Source organism: Centroberyx gerrardi, unplaced genomic scaffold, assembly GCF_048128805.1.
Source record: "Centroberyx gerrardi isolate f3 unplaced genomic scaffold, fCenGer3.hap1.cur.20231027 Scaffold_102, whole genome shotgun sequence".
NCBI classification, from domain to species: Eukaryota; Metazoa; Chordata; class Actinopteri; order Beryciformes; family Berycidae; genus Centroberyx; species Centroberyx gerrardi.
In genome coordinates this window covers 24,806-41,770 of record NW_027605238.1, presented here as the reverse complement: position 1 = coordinate 41,770, position 16,965 = coordinate 24,806, and the positions used below count along the sequence as shown (strand labels likewise).

Below are 16,965 nucleotides of genomic sequence, written 5' to 3'. Positions count from 1 at the left end.
ACATTAGCTCTGCTTCACTCTCATATCACAAACATCGATGCAGACGACTTTAGAAAGGACCCACGAACTGGAAGAATGGCAAGACAAGCCAAACCCTGTCAAGGAACTAAGCAGGAGTTACCAGACAAACTACAAGTTGCAGAGGGTGCTCGTGTTATGCTCACCAGAAATATTGATGTGGAGGATGGGCTAGTGAATGGTTCGTTTGGCAAAATTGTCAGAATAGTGCCCTGTGAAAAAGATGCTACACATGTGAAGATGCTTGGAGTCGAGCTGGACAATGAAAATGCAGGACGGATACAGCGTAATAAAGCACCTGGAGGATCTGATAATGTGGTGTACATAGAGAGAGTAGAGGAGAATCTGAGGCAGAAAGGAGTAGTACGCAGACAGTTTCCCATGAAGCTTGCATTTGCTTGTACTACGCACAAGGTTCAAGGCATGACAACCTCATCTGCTGTGGTTTCACTAAAAAACATATTTGTACACGGTATGGCCTATGTAGCTCTCAGCAGAGTAACCTCTCTCAGTGGAATGCACATAGTCGATATGGACGAGAAGAAAATATACGCCAACCCTGAAATCACTGCTGCCCTCGAGAGCATGAGACAAGCCAGCTTTGATGACATAATGCCTCTTCTTCAAATCACGCAAACATCAAACAGGCCTGACACACTCACCATTATTCATCATAACACAGAAGGACTGCCAGCTCATGTCAGTGACATTAAGAGCCATCATGAACTGTGTCTTGCAGATGTTTTGTGCCTAACGGAAACAAAGCTGCGAGGTTCCTTTGTTGCTGACAGTCTCCATTTGGAAGGCTACAACATGTTTAAACGCAACAGACATCTGTCCTACACAAATTTTCCACAGCTGGCCAACAGTGATGGAGGTGGAGTAGCAATTTATGTAAAACGCCATCTTCACGTCCGTGAAAAGCAGTACATACAGAATGTAACTGATCTTGAATTTGTGCTTATCAAGGTCGAAGCCCCGATGAATGCTCTGATTGCTGCCGTGTACAGACCTCCAGACTACAGTGTTGGATCATTCCTGTCAAACCTGGAACGCCTCTTGGAAACTTTAGAGATCATGGATCATCACCCTGTCATAGTCTGTGGAGATTTTAATGAAGATCAGTTGCCCAACACAAGGAAGCCAATACTTGAACTGTTTCAATCAAGAGGTTATACACAGCTGATCACTACTGCAACCACTGAAAAGCACACGCTGTTGGACCTAATTTTCATCTCTCGACCACAGCATCGTCTACATTCCGGTGTACTGCAAACGTACCACAGTTATCACCTTCCTGTGTACTGTGTATTAACTGATGACATTTTCTGTGAAGCACATTGAGCTGCATATGCATGAAATGTGCTATATAAATAAAGTCTGACTTGACTCGACTTGATGAAATGTAAGTATAACCCATCGTAAGTGTGGCTTTTATAAATCATGACATTGCGCTTGCCCGAGTACAAAATAGAATACATATGATCATTTTTTGACAATTACACTTTACAAGAGTATTGTTTACTTGCACTGTATTTTGACATTACAAATAAGAGTGTAGTTTATTTTACATTTTGTAACATCAAACAACATCAATTTTACAGAATTTTGTTCAAAATTTACATAGATAATGCAAAATGGGGGGGATCGTCCTTTGCAGTAAGGCTTCAACACCTTGCCTGGCTGCCCCAGCTTCTCAGAGGTTGGGAGGGAGGGAGGGATGGAGGGACGGTCTCCCCTCAAAACAAGACTACACATACACATTATGGGTCCCTATGGCCTTCGAGAACTTAGTGGTATCCCCAGTTCCACCTACTCCGGGATGAATAGGAGCGTAGAGGCCCAAAGCAAGGGAGCCGTGGAACGCAGAGAACGCAAGGCTGTGAGGAAATCTGACAAAGCCCCAGGAAGAGGAAGACTGGAATAGAAAGACTGGATAAGACCGTTCTCTCCTGAAGAAACAGATCTATGTGACGGCATCCTCACAGACAAAGGTGGAGCTGTTAGCAATATGCTCTTTCTCAGGACCACAGAAAGCCCTTTTCTGCCTCAGTCACAGGAGCAGAGGAAAACACAAAAAAAGGACAGACTCCGTTCAACTGCTGTCAAGAAGAAGACACCCAAATGGAGGGATGCAAGCCACCCAAACAAACTTTTATGATCTCAAGTCAATCCGCCGAAGGTTACGAGGCTCAATTACTGCCCCTCTCTTGTCCTGTAAACCTGAAAAGCTTCAGGTACAGACCGTATTTCTGCGACCGTCTAGTAAAATGACCAAATATTGTGACAAAGTAATAATCATAAGGAATATGTTTTGTATTTTGTACAGTAGTGTTTTACAGGTAGCAAACACCTTCCAGGGATGATCCATCAGCCCAGAATGAGAGAAGCAGTCCAGCATCACTTCACTGTGTCTTTCAAACTACAAGACATGTACCCAGGTGAGGGAGAAACCATACCAAGAGGCCACTACTGCACCTCATAAATCTCTGGACTTCCTCTGGTGAGGTGTTGGTGTGCCTTTATTGTTGATGTGTTTGGCTGTGCCTAAGCTTGTATTGTTTTTTATTTGCTATGATAATTAAAATTCAATTTGCATTGTTTCATTTGTGTGCTGCATGTACATTTTAGTGATAGCATAACCCTGTGTATATTTAGAATTGTGTAACAGTTGTCTCTATCAGGCCATGAGAAGAGGTGAGGCTGGAGACGTGTACAGGACTGGTGCTGCACTGACTGAGCTGAACATATGCAACAGGGGAACGAGAAGCGCCGCCGCCATGTGACCCGTGTGAGCGTTCAACACTAGAGCTGGATCCAGGCAGACTGTAAGTAGCCTCAGTCAAGATTGTTACAGGGTTACTGTGAGTAGTGTTATGTTGGTGGGTCCTGTGCTGAGGCTATGGCAGGGGTCTGGCCTTTTTGCTTTGTTGAGCAGGTTCTTTTTTCTCTGCAGGGTGTTGGAGGAACAAGTATCCTGTGACGAGGTAGGAGTCAGGGGCGCCGTAGCCATGTGAGCGTTCAACACTCTTCTTGAGCTGGATCCAAGCAGATTGTAAGTGAACTTGATCATCGCCCTTATTTTTTCTAGTAAACCTGAAGAGCTTCGGTCAAGGGCCATATTTCTATATATATATATATATATATGTAGTAATTTTTATGATAAAGTATTAAGCATAAGATATTTGTTTTTCTGCACTAGTGCTTTAAAGAAGGAAGATGTCCAGCAACACTCCACATCCAGCTAAACTGAAAGACATGTATCCAGGTGAGGGAGACACCATACCATGAGGCCACTACTGCACCTTCTGCCGTAAATTTCTGAACTTGAGCCTGGTGCATGGCTTTGCTTGCATTGTTTTTTTATTTGCTACAATAATTGGATTTTATTTTTGTGTCGTGTGAGCTGTATGTACCTTTTATTGATGTAGCTTGATTCTTGAACAGTTTGTTCCCTCTTAACTGTAGCTGTAGACTGTGACTGTTGGCCATGTGCATATTCAGGGTTGGTGTAAGACTTGTCTCTCCCCTCTATCAGGCCATGAGAAGAGGTGAGGCTGGAGACGTGTACAGGACCGGTGCTGCACTGACTGAGCTGAACATATGCAACAGGGGAACAAGAAGCGCCGCCGCCATGTGACCCGTGTGAGCGTTCAACACTAGAGCTGGATCCAGGCAGACTGTAAGTAGCCTCAGTCAAGATTGTTACAGGGTTACTGTGAGTAGTGTTATGTTGGTGGGTCCTGTGCTGAGGCTATGGCAGGGGTCTGGCCTTTTTGCTTTGTTGAGCAGGTTCTTTTTTCTCTGCAGGGTGTTGGAGGAACAAGTATCCTGTGACGAGGTAGGAGTCAGGGGCGCCGTAGCCATGTGAGCGTTCAACACTCTTCTTGAGCTGGATCCAAGCAGATTGTAAGTGAACTTGATCATCGCCCTTATTTTTTCTAGTAAACCTGAAGAGCTTCGGTCAAAGGCCATATTTCAATGTATATATATATATATATATATATGTATGTAGTAATTTTTATGATAAAGTATTAAGCATAAAATATTTGTTTTTCTGCACTAGTGCTTTAAAGAAGGAAGATGTCCAGCAACACTCCACATCCAGCTAAACTGAAAGACATGTATCCAGGTGAGGGAGACACCATACCATGAGGCCACTACTGCACCTTCTGCCGTAAATTTCTGAACTTGAGCCTGGTGCATGGCTTTGCTTGCATTGTTTTTTTATTTGCTACAATAATTGGATTTTATTTTTGTGTTGTGTGAGCTGTATGTACCTTTTATTGATGTAGCTTGATTCTTGAACAGTTTGTTCCCTCTTAACTGCAGCTGTAGAATGTGACTGTTGGCCATGTGCATATTCAGGGTTGGTGTAAGACTTGTCTCTCCCCTCTATCAGGCCATGAGAAGAGGTGAGGCTGGAGACGTGTACAGGACCGGTGCTGCACTGACTGAGCTGAACATATGCAACAGGGGAACGAGAAGCGCCGCCGCCATGTGACCCGTGTGAGCGTTCAACACTAGAGCTGGATCCAGGCAGACTGTAAGTAGCCTCAGTCAAGATTGTTACAGGGTTACTGTGAGTAGTGTTATGTTGGTGGGTCGTGATGGCAACCCCTGTTGGCTAAGGCTAAGGCTATGGCAGGGGTCTGGACTTTTGCTTGTTGAGTAATTCATTTGCAGGTTCTATTTTCTCTGCAGGGTGCTGGAGGAACAAATGTCCTGTGACGACCTGGGACCATATGGAAGTTCGAGCCTGGAATTTTTATTATTTTTTGGTGTTATTTATTGCTTCATTTTTGGTTGCATATGCATAGTTATTTGCCGACATTTTTTGTGCTATTATGGCTAACTCCTACACCTCCCAATGTATATGTTTTCCATTTCTGTTTTTGTGCCAGTCTAAAACTCTTATGATATGAGATCTTTCATTAGATTGAGCATGAAATTAGGACGTAGGTCAGTGAAGGGACTCCCTAAAATCACGGCATTTTGACGCACTTCATGTAGCTAACCGCCCTCCCATATTGCGGGAGTATTATGAGTATGATTTAATGTGAAAGCCTGCTGCTACTGCACGTGTACACACACACACTACACGTTACACATGCTACTACTGCTGCTACTGCACATGTATACACACACAGACACACACACACATACACACCACAACCACACATACACAAACCACAACCACACACACCATCTCTAACCTAATAACTAAATACTGTATGGAATTCTCCATACAGAATTTTATTTTATTTTATTCTTTTAATGTCTCCAGCTACCTTGCAATATTAAGGCAGCGATGGCACTTTGATTGGACTCAACCTTTATTGATTCCTTTAATTTTTGTGCAGTTACAGCTGTTTTATCGATCAGCATTTTTAAGTTTGTAGTTCATTGTTGTATCTCAAAAAGCCTGTGATTACAATATTTATGTTGGTAGGGATTTGTCATCATTTTTTGAAAATTGGCCAACAGTTTCCCTGCCCACTCCTGTTAAAAGTGCAGTACTGCTTGTAAGTGCAATACTTTATCTGTGTTACCTGAAACTCTTCTTCATAGATTTTCATTAATCTTTGTATATTTTAATGCATAGTATTTTAATTATTCCTTTCGCTCTTGTTTATAGAATTTATCTGCCCAAATGGCCAAAAAATAATATATACCGTATATATATATATATCAATGTATATATTTTTGTATATTTTACTCTTCTTCCCTGCACCTATTGTCCACCATCCTGGTGGGGGATCCCTCTCACACTTGGCCTACTCAATGTTTCTTCCATTTTTTTTCCTAATTAGGTTTTTTGGCAGTTTTTCCTTGTATGCTCAGAGGGTCTAAGGTTGGTGGTGCCGGGTATCCTAGGCAAGATTAGTCAGGTTAGGCTGCTTTGCCGGCCGTTACATTTTATTTTATGATTATTTAGATCTAGTTAGGCTTTTTTTTTCCTGTCTACTTTTTCTGTCCCCTTTTTTTTCTGTCTCTGTAAAGTCCTTTTTCTAGGGAGTTTTCCTTCCTTGTCTGATTGAGAGTTAACATCAGTAATTGTTTGCTTTTTATGCACTCTGTGACTGTAACTGTGATTGAGTGCTATACAAATTAACCTGGCTGTGCAGATTTTGTGAGTGGGACCATTTTGAAATGTTTTTAATAAAAGTGATTACTTTGACCACAGACTTTGTCTCTCCTTTCAGTGCCAAGTGCTGTTGTCAATCCCAGAAAGGACCACAACCAAATTGTGTAGGACAAGGAAAATAGCTGTAGATAAATGGACGGATGAGTGGTATAAAGAGTAGGATTGGTAGAAATAGTAGAGGTACTTGAAGCTCCTCGTGTGGACACAGCCAAGGACCAAGTTACCACAAGGCTGGCTGACAGGGTGCATCAGTGCACTACTCAAGCTGCTTCCACTGACATCTAGCTCTCCTGGCCTCCATGTCAGCCCTGACCGCACAACCTGACCAGCTGCCACCTGACCAGGCTGAGGAGATCAGCAAAGCCTGAGATGGGCCCTCATGTGGACAGCGTGAGGGCGTGGACTGAAGTCTTCAGTACTGTGCATGTGCAGGAGTGGTGACCCCAATAGTGATAGCTGTTAGAGGGTGAAGCCTATACTCATAGAAGCTATGGTAACAATACGTGTAACAATACGTGTGTGTGTGTGTTTGGACATGACTTTTCATCTCTGTTAGACTCAATTACTGTTTACAGTCTGTACAGCACTACTGTCGAATAAACGTCCGTAATTAAAAAACTATACATTGTATCACTTATATATTTAGGTACAACAAGTATACTGAGTATACAGCAAGAGGAATCATTCTTCTAGTCTATTTTATTTTGGGATCCATTACTAAGTGATCTTAATAAAGATTTCTTTTAAAATAATACGTCGGTATTTTACATCTCCACCAATTACTGTTGTCAATTGATCAAAATAATAAAATCCTGTGAACTTACATTCAAACTTATATAGCTAGCACATCAATATAACGACATCAAATAAACCTTCATGGTCAAATCTGTGGCTATAAAGTCTTCACCAAGTTAACTCATATATGTAACTTGTGTTTCTAACTGCGTGATTAATATCAAAAGACAATTTAATCATGTAATACATTCGAACGCACTGACACTTTATACTGACATGTCGTTGCTATAAATGACCACAAGGTGGCAGTGTAGTACCATGAAAATGGAAGATTGTTTCTGGGTGAATGTCTGATACACTTGAAACAGCAAGACAATATTTAGTGTGCTTGCCGTAGGCAGGGCACACTCTTACTATCTTGCATACTTATTAGTGTGCTTGCCGTAGGCAAAGCACACTCTTATTTATTATTTTTATTCTTATTCTTCTTATGGACAAATGTTGCTACTACTGCTACTACTATGCTACTCCTCCTACAGTTTTTACAGTACATAGATATATTAGACATCAAAATGTGCGGCTCATTGAGGAACCGTGTGCTATTACTTTTCTAAGAGATCCATCATAAGCTCTTTGAGATATTAATGATTAAATGGCATTTTTAGACGCAATACACACCCATTGTAAAAGGATGAGAACCTGAGAACCGTGTGGACTCAATCACAGGATCACAGAGCCAGAAATTGAAGTTTGGTTTTGTCCTTGTTTCTCCGCGGAGATCGGGAGGCTCCCACCCAGTAGCTGAAGCTAAGGTAGAATCAGATCAGTATGGATGTATTTGGACTTTTATTCTGTATATTAAAAGTCTAGTGCAGAGTTTTTAATGGCTGGCTTGATGCATTTGGGACAGACGGACCGCGCTGCGGAGATCGAGAGGTATGTCTGGTTTCTCCTACACAGTAGCTGAATCTAACTGAAGCTAAGGTACACACACAGAGTATGGTGGTTTCTGCGCGTCGGCCGACGCTTAACGGAGCTTCTCACGAGCTCAGTTTTTAAGCTAGAGCGGAGCATTTTTTTATTAGCGGAAACTAGACATCCAGACAAATACGTAGGTACCAGTCATGTTATGTAACATAGCTCCAAAGTCAGCAACGTTTTTGACATAGTTAAATGGGCATGACTATTTTCAAACGGGTCCCTTGACCTCTCACATCAAGATATCTGAATGGCTCATTAGAACCGCAAGAGTCTTAGCTTTACAGCCATATCTGACATATGTCAGCTACATAGGGTATATGAGCTCCAGGGTACTAAAGACACAGTGTTCTGCATGCAGTGAAAACATGTTATTCTCGCCTTTTTTTTCTTTCCCTATTTCTGCACACTGTGATACCTAAACAGTCATGGAATTGTAGAAATTGGGTATGGCTACAAAGCTGAGACTCCTTGGAGATGACGAGGAGGGTGTCATCTTGCAGCAACAGCTCCTGGTCCCCATCTTCCTGGGTCCTGGTGCCCCACATCTCATCCTCCCGCGGTCATGGAATTGTAGAAATTGGGTATGGCTACAAAGCTGAGACTCTTGTGAATCCAAAGAGCCCAATTGCATTCATGTGTGATGAAATATGGCCTCATAGTAACCATTTCAATGTGATGACAGCATTTTTTTTAAACTTGACCTTACTGTATAAAATGACATGAAATGAAATGGTCGAGCTCATTCATGTCAGTGCTTCGACACAGCCAGCAGATGGCGACAGAGACCATGAGTTCCCCACATGGGCTTTCTGTCAGCCTCTGCGCTGTCTTTGTGATGCGTTTAGGGGTCCTTGGAAAGCTGGGAATCTGTAGTTTCGTTCGATACCAAACATGTTGCTGTGCAGTGATGAGAAAAGTTTCCCAGTGCCTTTGAACGCAACTGGCTCTGTTTACTGAGTCTAGTCTGTCAAAATGCTAACATTTGCAATGCTGCACTGCTTAGCAAAGCTAGTGAACGCCAAGTCTAAGGGCAGGGGCATTGCAAGGGCGGCAAGCACACTTAAATTTTCTTTAGAAAATTTAGCCTTTTCTAGTTTAAGTAACTAGCCTTTTATTCAGTTCAACAGTATAACAATTAAATCACATAAAATATATAATTGGGTATCATTAGGTATCAGTTCAACAGTATAACAATTAAATCAGAAAATATATCATTACGTATCATTAGGTATATAAAACATTTTAAATTTCATTTGTACCGATGCAGGTGATTCTCCCCTGCTCGTAAGCCGTTGTGATGCGGTATGGGATGGTGGTCAGCCCATCTGGGAAACTGGCTGCCCACACCTCCTTGGAGATGACGAGGAGGGTGTCGTCTTGCAGCAACAGCTCCTGGTCCCCATCTTCCTGGGTCCTGGTGCCCCACATCTCATCCTCCCGCGGAGGAGGCACAGAGCCAGCAGCAGCTCAAAATATTGTGCTCACACAAGCCATAGAATCCATTTTGTGATAACAATGATATAATAACAGAACTTCATAATAAATGGAAACAAAAATGAAAGCATGTTTTATATGTATTAGTTACCTTAACTTCTGTGAAGTTAGTTGAGTTCAAGATGTAATCATGAAGTGGCGTTTTTTTGCCCTCGAGGTGGGTAATCTGAATCGGCATCCCAACGTTGACGGGAACCAGGTTGGCCTCCCGCCACAGAGCAACCTTCACCTGTGCTCCCTCCTGACAAAAGACAAAAGTGCTTGGTAAGTTGTATTCATAGTATAGGAACTGTGCATTTAACTAATTAATGTTAAGAATTCATGAAATTTCACTAAACCAAAATTAAACAGTTAAATATATAAATTCTTCAAAGCTTTGACATGTTAAAAAAAATCTAACAGAAATGAACCATGTCATTCATTGAGTTAAAAGTGGGACACAAAAGAGGATTTTGAACAGTTTTCTACCTCGCTGATCACCAGGTTACGGACAGGGCATATGCCCCCTGCCCCATCATGTTTCCTCACAGGTTCCATCTAAATGTGATAGAAGTTGAGAAAATAAACCACTGCATGAGAATTGTTGAACAGGGAGTTAAGCAACTGTGGTATTTTAGCTTATCTACTTGGAGGGGTGTGAAGTTAGGCTATGTCATGGATCTTTCCATATGTAAAATAAAATCTATTAAAAATGTACAGTAGAAAGCAAGCAAAATATTGAATATAGACACTTGGGATGTTTTTAAACCTGCTGTTTTAGATTATTGTGTGTCTCCATTAAATATGTGCAAATGTAGATGTGGATATTGTAGATAGTAGCAGATTTATGAGGTAAGTGGGTTGTTGAGTGTGAAGGACTATTATAAAGAAAATAACTAGTTGGTATTGGGATGGAAGGAATCCAGAGAGACAAGGAAGGATGTCCACACGCTGAATATAAGCTCCCAAAGAATTTATTGCAATGTTTCGACCAGCACGGTCTTCCTCAAAACACCTGATGAAGACTGTGCTGGCCAAAACGTTGCAATAAATTCTTTGGGAGCTTATATTCTGTGTGTGGACATCCGTCCCAGTCTCTCTGTAAGTTGTTGATTTTGTCCTGCACCTTTACACAAGTTGGGTGGGATGTGCACACTATTCCACTACTTTATATGGGTGGAATTCATACACAAAAAATCCGAGGAGAAATGCCTTACAAAAAATGTAAGGCAAAGCTGTTTTCAAAGATGAAAGTCTTATTAAATAAACAGAATTGCCAAAAATCCACAGGTGCCCAGAGTGCACAAAACAAGGTGAGGTGAAAAAGGGAAGCAAATGTTTCAGTCTATCAGACTATTATCAGTGCTTAGTATAGTGACTATTACTGTCACATTTTTTGTTGTTTGCATGTCTTAAGTTGAATAGTCTCTTTGGTTACCATGACCACCAATGGCCTATCAGAATCAGCTGATCCCTATCAGCCTATTAGGCCGCGGCCACACTGAATTACTAACGGATAGATTTCTGTCCGTTGGGCTGTTTAGTGTAAGCATGTATGATAGTCTGCTGGACTTGATATTTGATGCGCTTGAGTGGGATGTTGCAGCCTATTGTGGAAGGTGTGTGATTCATCATAGCAGGTAGGTACATACAGAAGAGACATATCCTTTAATTGTCATTAGACCGGTGTGCTTCTCTGGGACAATGTCTTTTAGGCGGAGAATGGGAGAGGTGGGGTTCAGCAGCAGCCGGCAGCTCACCATCAACTCCTCCGGAATGGTGAGAGGAGCAGTATAATAGAATGCCGTGTCCTTCCAACACTGGATAAAGGGTACAGCTCCCGTCCTTGACAGGTGGTAATTTCTAACAATATAGGTGGTGCCCACTGACACCTTCCTGGCATACTCCTCAAAAACAGTAATTTTCGTCACTGTTTCACCATCGGACACAGCGAAGCAGGTGTTTTGGCGAACCACAGCCACAGACACCACCCCCTCAGTGAAGTGCCAGTCAGTGACCTTGGGGACCTCTTTAGAGGCTACGACCGTCAGAGTGATAGGGGCAAGCCACTTGTAGGGCTCTGTTGTCGTGCCAAGAATCTTTTGCAACGCCATACTGAAAAGAGGTAAGAGACTTGTTATAATAATAATAACAACAAAAACATGCGTGATTAGGCTACTTAAGATAATTAATATGTAACTGGCATAGCGACCCGCTCACATGACCACATTATCGCTTTTAATAGGCCACAGTGAAAGGCTTTACAATCGTGGATGGATTATTTTCATTTCCAGGAACTGGCTCTGACAAATCTGCGACATAAAGCATGCGCTCAACAATTTATTATTTAAAAAAAACCTAGTAAGGGATCAGTAAGACTATAGTCGATTCCTTAGGCTACTTGATTTTTTTTCCAGTTTTCCCAAGTTGAAACAGCAAGACAATATTTTAAGTAACTAGCATTTTATTCAGTTCAGCAGTATAACAATTTAAATAACATATATCATTACGTATATAAAACATAAACACAACATTCTTTTTTTTTTTCTTTTTTTCTTTTTAAATTTCATTTGCGCTGATGCCGGTGATTCTCCCCTGCTTGTAAGCAGTTGTGATGCGGCATGGGATGGTGGGCAGCCCATCCGGGAAACTGGCTGCCCACACCTCCTTGGGGATGACGAGGAGGGTGTCGTCTTGCAAAAACAGTTCCTGGTCCCCATCTTCCAGGGTCCTGGTGCCCCACATCTCATCCTCCCTGTGGTCATCCATGTCGATCTGTTGAAGCCACACAATACACAAGACAGACATACAGCAATGGGAGCGGAGGAGGCACAGAGCCAGCAGCACCTCAAAATATTGTGCTCACACAAGCCATAGAATCCATTTTATGATAACAATGATATAATAACAGAACTTTATAATTAACGGAAACAAAAATGTTGCAGCATGTTTTATATGTATTAGTTACCTTAACTTCTGTGAAGTTTGTCGAATTCAAGATATAGCCATGATGTGGCGTTTTTTTGCCCTTGAGGTGGGTAATCTGAATCGGCATCCCAACGTCGACGGGAAGCTAGGGTAACAATACATACGTGTGTGTGTGTGCGTTAGACACACGTTAGACAGTTAATAGGAAGGCTATTGTGTAAAAGCTGGAAGGTACAACAGGTGGTAAAACAGGTATAGATAACATCAACTGACTGCATCTACACATTGGTACTGATACTGGTACTATATACAGTATGTACCAGTAGCTGTGTGTGTGTGTGTGTGTGCGTGTGTGACACGTTGAAATGGAGAAGAGTGAAAAAGAAGTGTGTGTGTCCAAAAACGTGAGTGAGAGAAATGCTGGAAGGTACTAGTAGTATGAAACCTAACCCTAACCTAGTAGGAAGAGTAGGAAGGCTTATATATAAAAGCTGAAAGGTACAAGAAGTATGAATAGTATGAATAGTAGGTATATATTCAGTAGAAAAAACAGAAAATACAAAAGTGACAAGTAATAATGTTAGAAATGTACTAAAATGTAACAGTACTAAGAAGTAAAAAGGTATAAAAATGTGCAGTTGGTAGGAAGACTACGAAGGCGAAAAAACTATCTGTCCTGATGCCCTCATGTGAAAAGCTGGAGGATACTAGTAGTATGAAGGGTAGGAAGGCAGTGACAAGTAATAATGTTAGAAATGTACTAAAATGTAATAATACTAAGAAGTAAAAAAGGTATGAAAATATGTAAAAGACATGTTGAAATGGAGAAGAGTGAAATAAGCACAAGAGCTGCATATGTAAGAGAGCAGCAGTGCAGCAGAAACTACTGTGAAAAAGAGTGGAAATGTACTAAAATATACTAAAATGTAACAGTACTAAGAAGTAAAAAGGTATAAAAATGTGCAGTTGGTAGGAAGAGTAGGAAGGCTTATGTGAAAAGCTGGAAGGTACTAGTAGTATGAAGAGTAGGAAGGCAGTGACAAGTAATAATGTTAGAAATGTACTAAAATGTAATAATACTAACAAGTAAAAAAGGTATGAAAATATGTAAAAGACATGTTGAAATGAAGAAGAGTGAAATAAGCACAAGTGCTGCATGTGTAAGAGAGGAGGAGTGCAGCAGAAAATACTGTGAAATAGAGTGGGAATGTTCTAAAATGTACTAAAATGTAACAGTACTAAGAAGTAAAAAGGTATAAAAATATGTAGTTGGTAGGAAGACTACGAAGGCTAAAAAAACTTTCTGTTAGTAGGAAGGCTTATGTGAAAAGCTGGAAGGTACTGATAGTATGAAGAGTAGGAAGGCAGTGACAAGTAATAATGTTAGAAATGTACTAAAATGTAATAATACTAAGAAGTAAAAAAGGTATGAAAGTATGTAAAAGACACGTTGAAATGGAGAAGAGTGAAATAAGCAGAAGAGCTGCATGTGTAAGAGAGCAGCAGAAACTACTGTGAAATAGAGTGGAAATGTACTAAAATATACTAAAATGTAACAATACTAAGAAGTAAAAAGGTATAAAAATGTGCAGCTGGTAGGAAGAGTAGGAAGGCTTATGTGAAAAGCTGGAAGGTACTAGTAGTATGAAGAGTAGGAAGGCAGTGACAAGTAATAATTTTAGAAATGTACTAAAATGTAATAATACTAAGAAGTAAAAAAGGTATGAAAATATGTAAAAGACATGTTGAAATGGAGAAGAGTGAAATAAGCACAAGAGCTGCATGTGTAAGAGAGCAGCAGAGCAGCAGAAACTACTGTGAAAGAGTGGAAATGTACTAAAATGTACTAAAATGTAACAATACTAAGAAGCAAAAAGGTATAAAAATATGTAGTTGGTAGGAAGACTATGAAGGCGAACAAACTATCTGTTAGGAAGGCTGATGTGAAAAGCTGGAGGGTACTAGTAGTATGAAGAGTAGGAAGGCAGTGACAAGTAATAATGTTAAAAATGTACTAAAATGTATTAATACTAACAAGTAAAAAAGGTATGAAAATATGTTAAAGATATGTTGAAATGGAGAAGAGTGAAATAAGCAGAACAGCTGCATGTGTAAGAGAGCAGCAGAGCAGCAGAAACTACTGTGAAAAAGAGTGGAACACTAGTGTCAAACAAACGTTAATATCTCAAAAACTATACATCGCATCGCTTATATATTGACATTGTGAGTGAGAGCAGAAGCAGCTGAAGGGTTTGGTGTATAATATGTGTATGTAGTATTAAAGTTGTGTGAACTGTCACAGTTTAAAAATGTGTGAATTTAGTAAAAAGTACAGCCTGTAAAGTCTGCTAGAGTGAATTGTGACATCACGCACTCTAGCGTAGCTCCATAGGCTGCCATTATAAAGGTTTAAAAAAGTATAAAACTTAAACTGTGATTACTCAAAAAGTACAAAAGGTATGAAAAAGCTGAATAAGAGTAATAAAGTACTAAAAGTGGTGACCCGTTTAAAGTTTGAATGGAGTGTCTAGCTTAAAGTATGAAAGAGTAGTTAGAGTTCAAAGAGGGCATGGTTTGAACATTCCGCCCATAGACTCCCATTGTAAAAAAAAGTCGAAAAAAGTAGAATAGTTTAAAAAGTAGAATAGATATCAAAAAGTTGAATACACGCGCCTATGTCCTAAACAAGCTGAACATTTTAAAGTTTGAACGGAGTTTCTAGCTAAAAGTATGAAGGAGGAGATAGGTGCCAAAAAAGTGTACGGATTAATAATAATAATAATAATAATAACTAGAACGGTGCATTTTCTGGAGAAAATGCGTGTGATTGCTGAGCGTGCAAACTGTTGCTCGCGACAGCCCATAGTAACGAATACCTAGCATATGTGGTGTGTGTAGGCACGTGTGTGTGTGGGCGTGTCCATGTGCGTGTTTCTTAACATGACTGACCGTGTATTTTCTGTTCAAATTAAAACGGCTGAACCAAAGTATATGTGTATGTAATGTTAAAACTGTGGGAAATGTGGCAGTTTAAAACACTTCTTTGAAGGAGCTGTAATGAGTGTCCAAGTGATAAGTAATGATGTTAGAAATGTACTAAAATGTAAAAATAGTGAGAAGAAAAGGGTGAGCAAATGTGTAAAAGACACATTAAAATGGAGAAGATTGAAAAAATGAGAAGTGTGTGTCCAACAACGTGAGTCAGAAATGCTGGAAGGTACTAGAAGTATGAAAAGTAGGAAGAGTAAGAAGGCAGTGACAAGTAGTAATGTTAGAAATGTACTAAAATGTAATAATACTAACAAGTAAAAAGGTATGAAAATATGTAAAAGACATGTTAAAATGGAGAAGAGTGAAAAAAGGACAAGTGGAGAAGAGCTGCATGTGTAAGAGAGCAGCAGTGGAACAGAAAGTAGTGTGAAAGAGTGGAGCCCTAGTGTCGAACAAACGTTAATAACTCAAAAACTATACATCATATTGCTTATATATTTATATTGTGAGTGAGAGCAGAAGTAGCTGAAGAGTTTAATATATAACATATGTATGTAATGTTAAAGTTGTGGAAGTGATTGAAGGTTGAAAGACAAAATCTGTTCAAAAAAGGCACACACAATATAGCACTGGTGTCGAACAAACATCCATATCTCAAAAACTACAAATCCCATCACTTAGATATTTACATTGTGATACACAGAAGAAGGATGTGAAGAGTTTGATATATAATATAAGTATGTAGTGTGAAAATTGTGGGAGGTACTACAGTTTAAATACTGCAAGTGTAAAAAGAAAAAGTTGTTTAAAGTAGTCAAAATACTGTAAAGCAGTAATGTTGAACAAACGTCCCTAACTCAAAAACTACAAGTGCTATCACTTAGATATTTACATTGTGAGTGACAGAAGAAATAGCCAAAGACTTTGATGTAAAATATATGTCTGTAGTGTGAAAATTGTGGGAATAGTGACAGTTTAGAAAAGTGTACAAGACAAGGCTGTTCAAAGGAGAGAAAAGTACTGTAAAACACAGTTTTGCACTAGTGTTGAACAAACGTCCCTAACTCAAAAAGTATAAAAGCTATGAGTTAGATATTGACATTGTGAGTGGCAGAAGAAGTAGCAGAACAGTTTGATATCTAATATGTGGATGTAGTGTGAATGTTGTGGGAGTGATGACAGTTTAAGAAAATTGAATATTTAGTAAAAATCACAGCCTCTACAGTCTGTAGAATCTGCTAGAGTGCGTGATGACATCACGCACTCTAGCGTTTGAACAGTCCTCCCATAGACTTACATTGTAAAACAGAAAAATAGAAAAAAGTAGAATATTTTAAAAAGTAGAAATCAGGTTGCTTATAAAAATACAAGCACGCATCTCCTAAAGAAGCCGAACAGTGGAAAGTTTGAACGGAGTCTCTAGGTGAAAGTATGTGGAAGGAGTTAGGTGCCGAAGAAATGTACGGTGGGGAATATTATCTGCAATACTAGAAAGGTGCATTTTCTGGAGAAAATGCGTGTGATTGCTGAGCGTGCAAACTGTGGCATATGTGGTGTGTGTAGGCACGTGTGGGCGTGGGTGTGTCCGTGTGCGTGTTTCTTAACATGACTGACCGTGGATCGTCTGTTTAAATTGAAACGGCTGAACCAAAGTATATGTGTATGTAATGTTAAAACTGTGGGAAATGTGG

The 16,965-nt window shown here is 40.1% G+C and overlaps 1 long non-coding RNA gene across 2 annotated transcripts; it reads left to right on the top strand.

Annotated features, from left to right (window-relative positions):
* The first annotated feature begins 2,363 nt into the window (after positions 1-2,363).
* On the top strand, positions 2,364-6,199 carry LOC144538309 (uncharacterized). 2 transcript variants are annotated; one of them, XR_013504206.1, is made up of 9 exons: positions 2,364-2,459; positions 2,703-2,846; positions 2,975-3,073; positions 3,221-3,286; positions 3,557-3,700; positions 3,829-3,927; positions 4,085-4,150; positions 4,421-4,564; positions 4,723-6,199. It is a non-coding gene; the product is annotated as an uncharacterized LOC144538309 (long non-coding RNA). The 2 variants fall into 2 exon arrangements; XR_013504207.1 differs by having other exon boundaries at positions 4,705-4,732.
* The last annotated feature ends 10,766 nt before the right edge of the window (positions 6,200-16,965 follow it).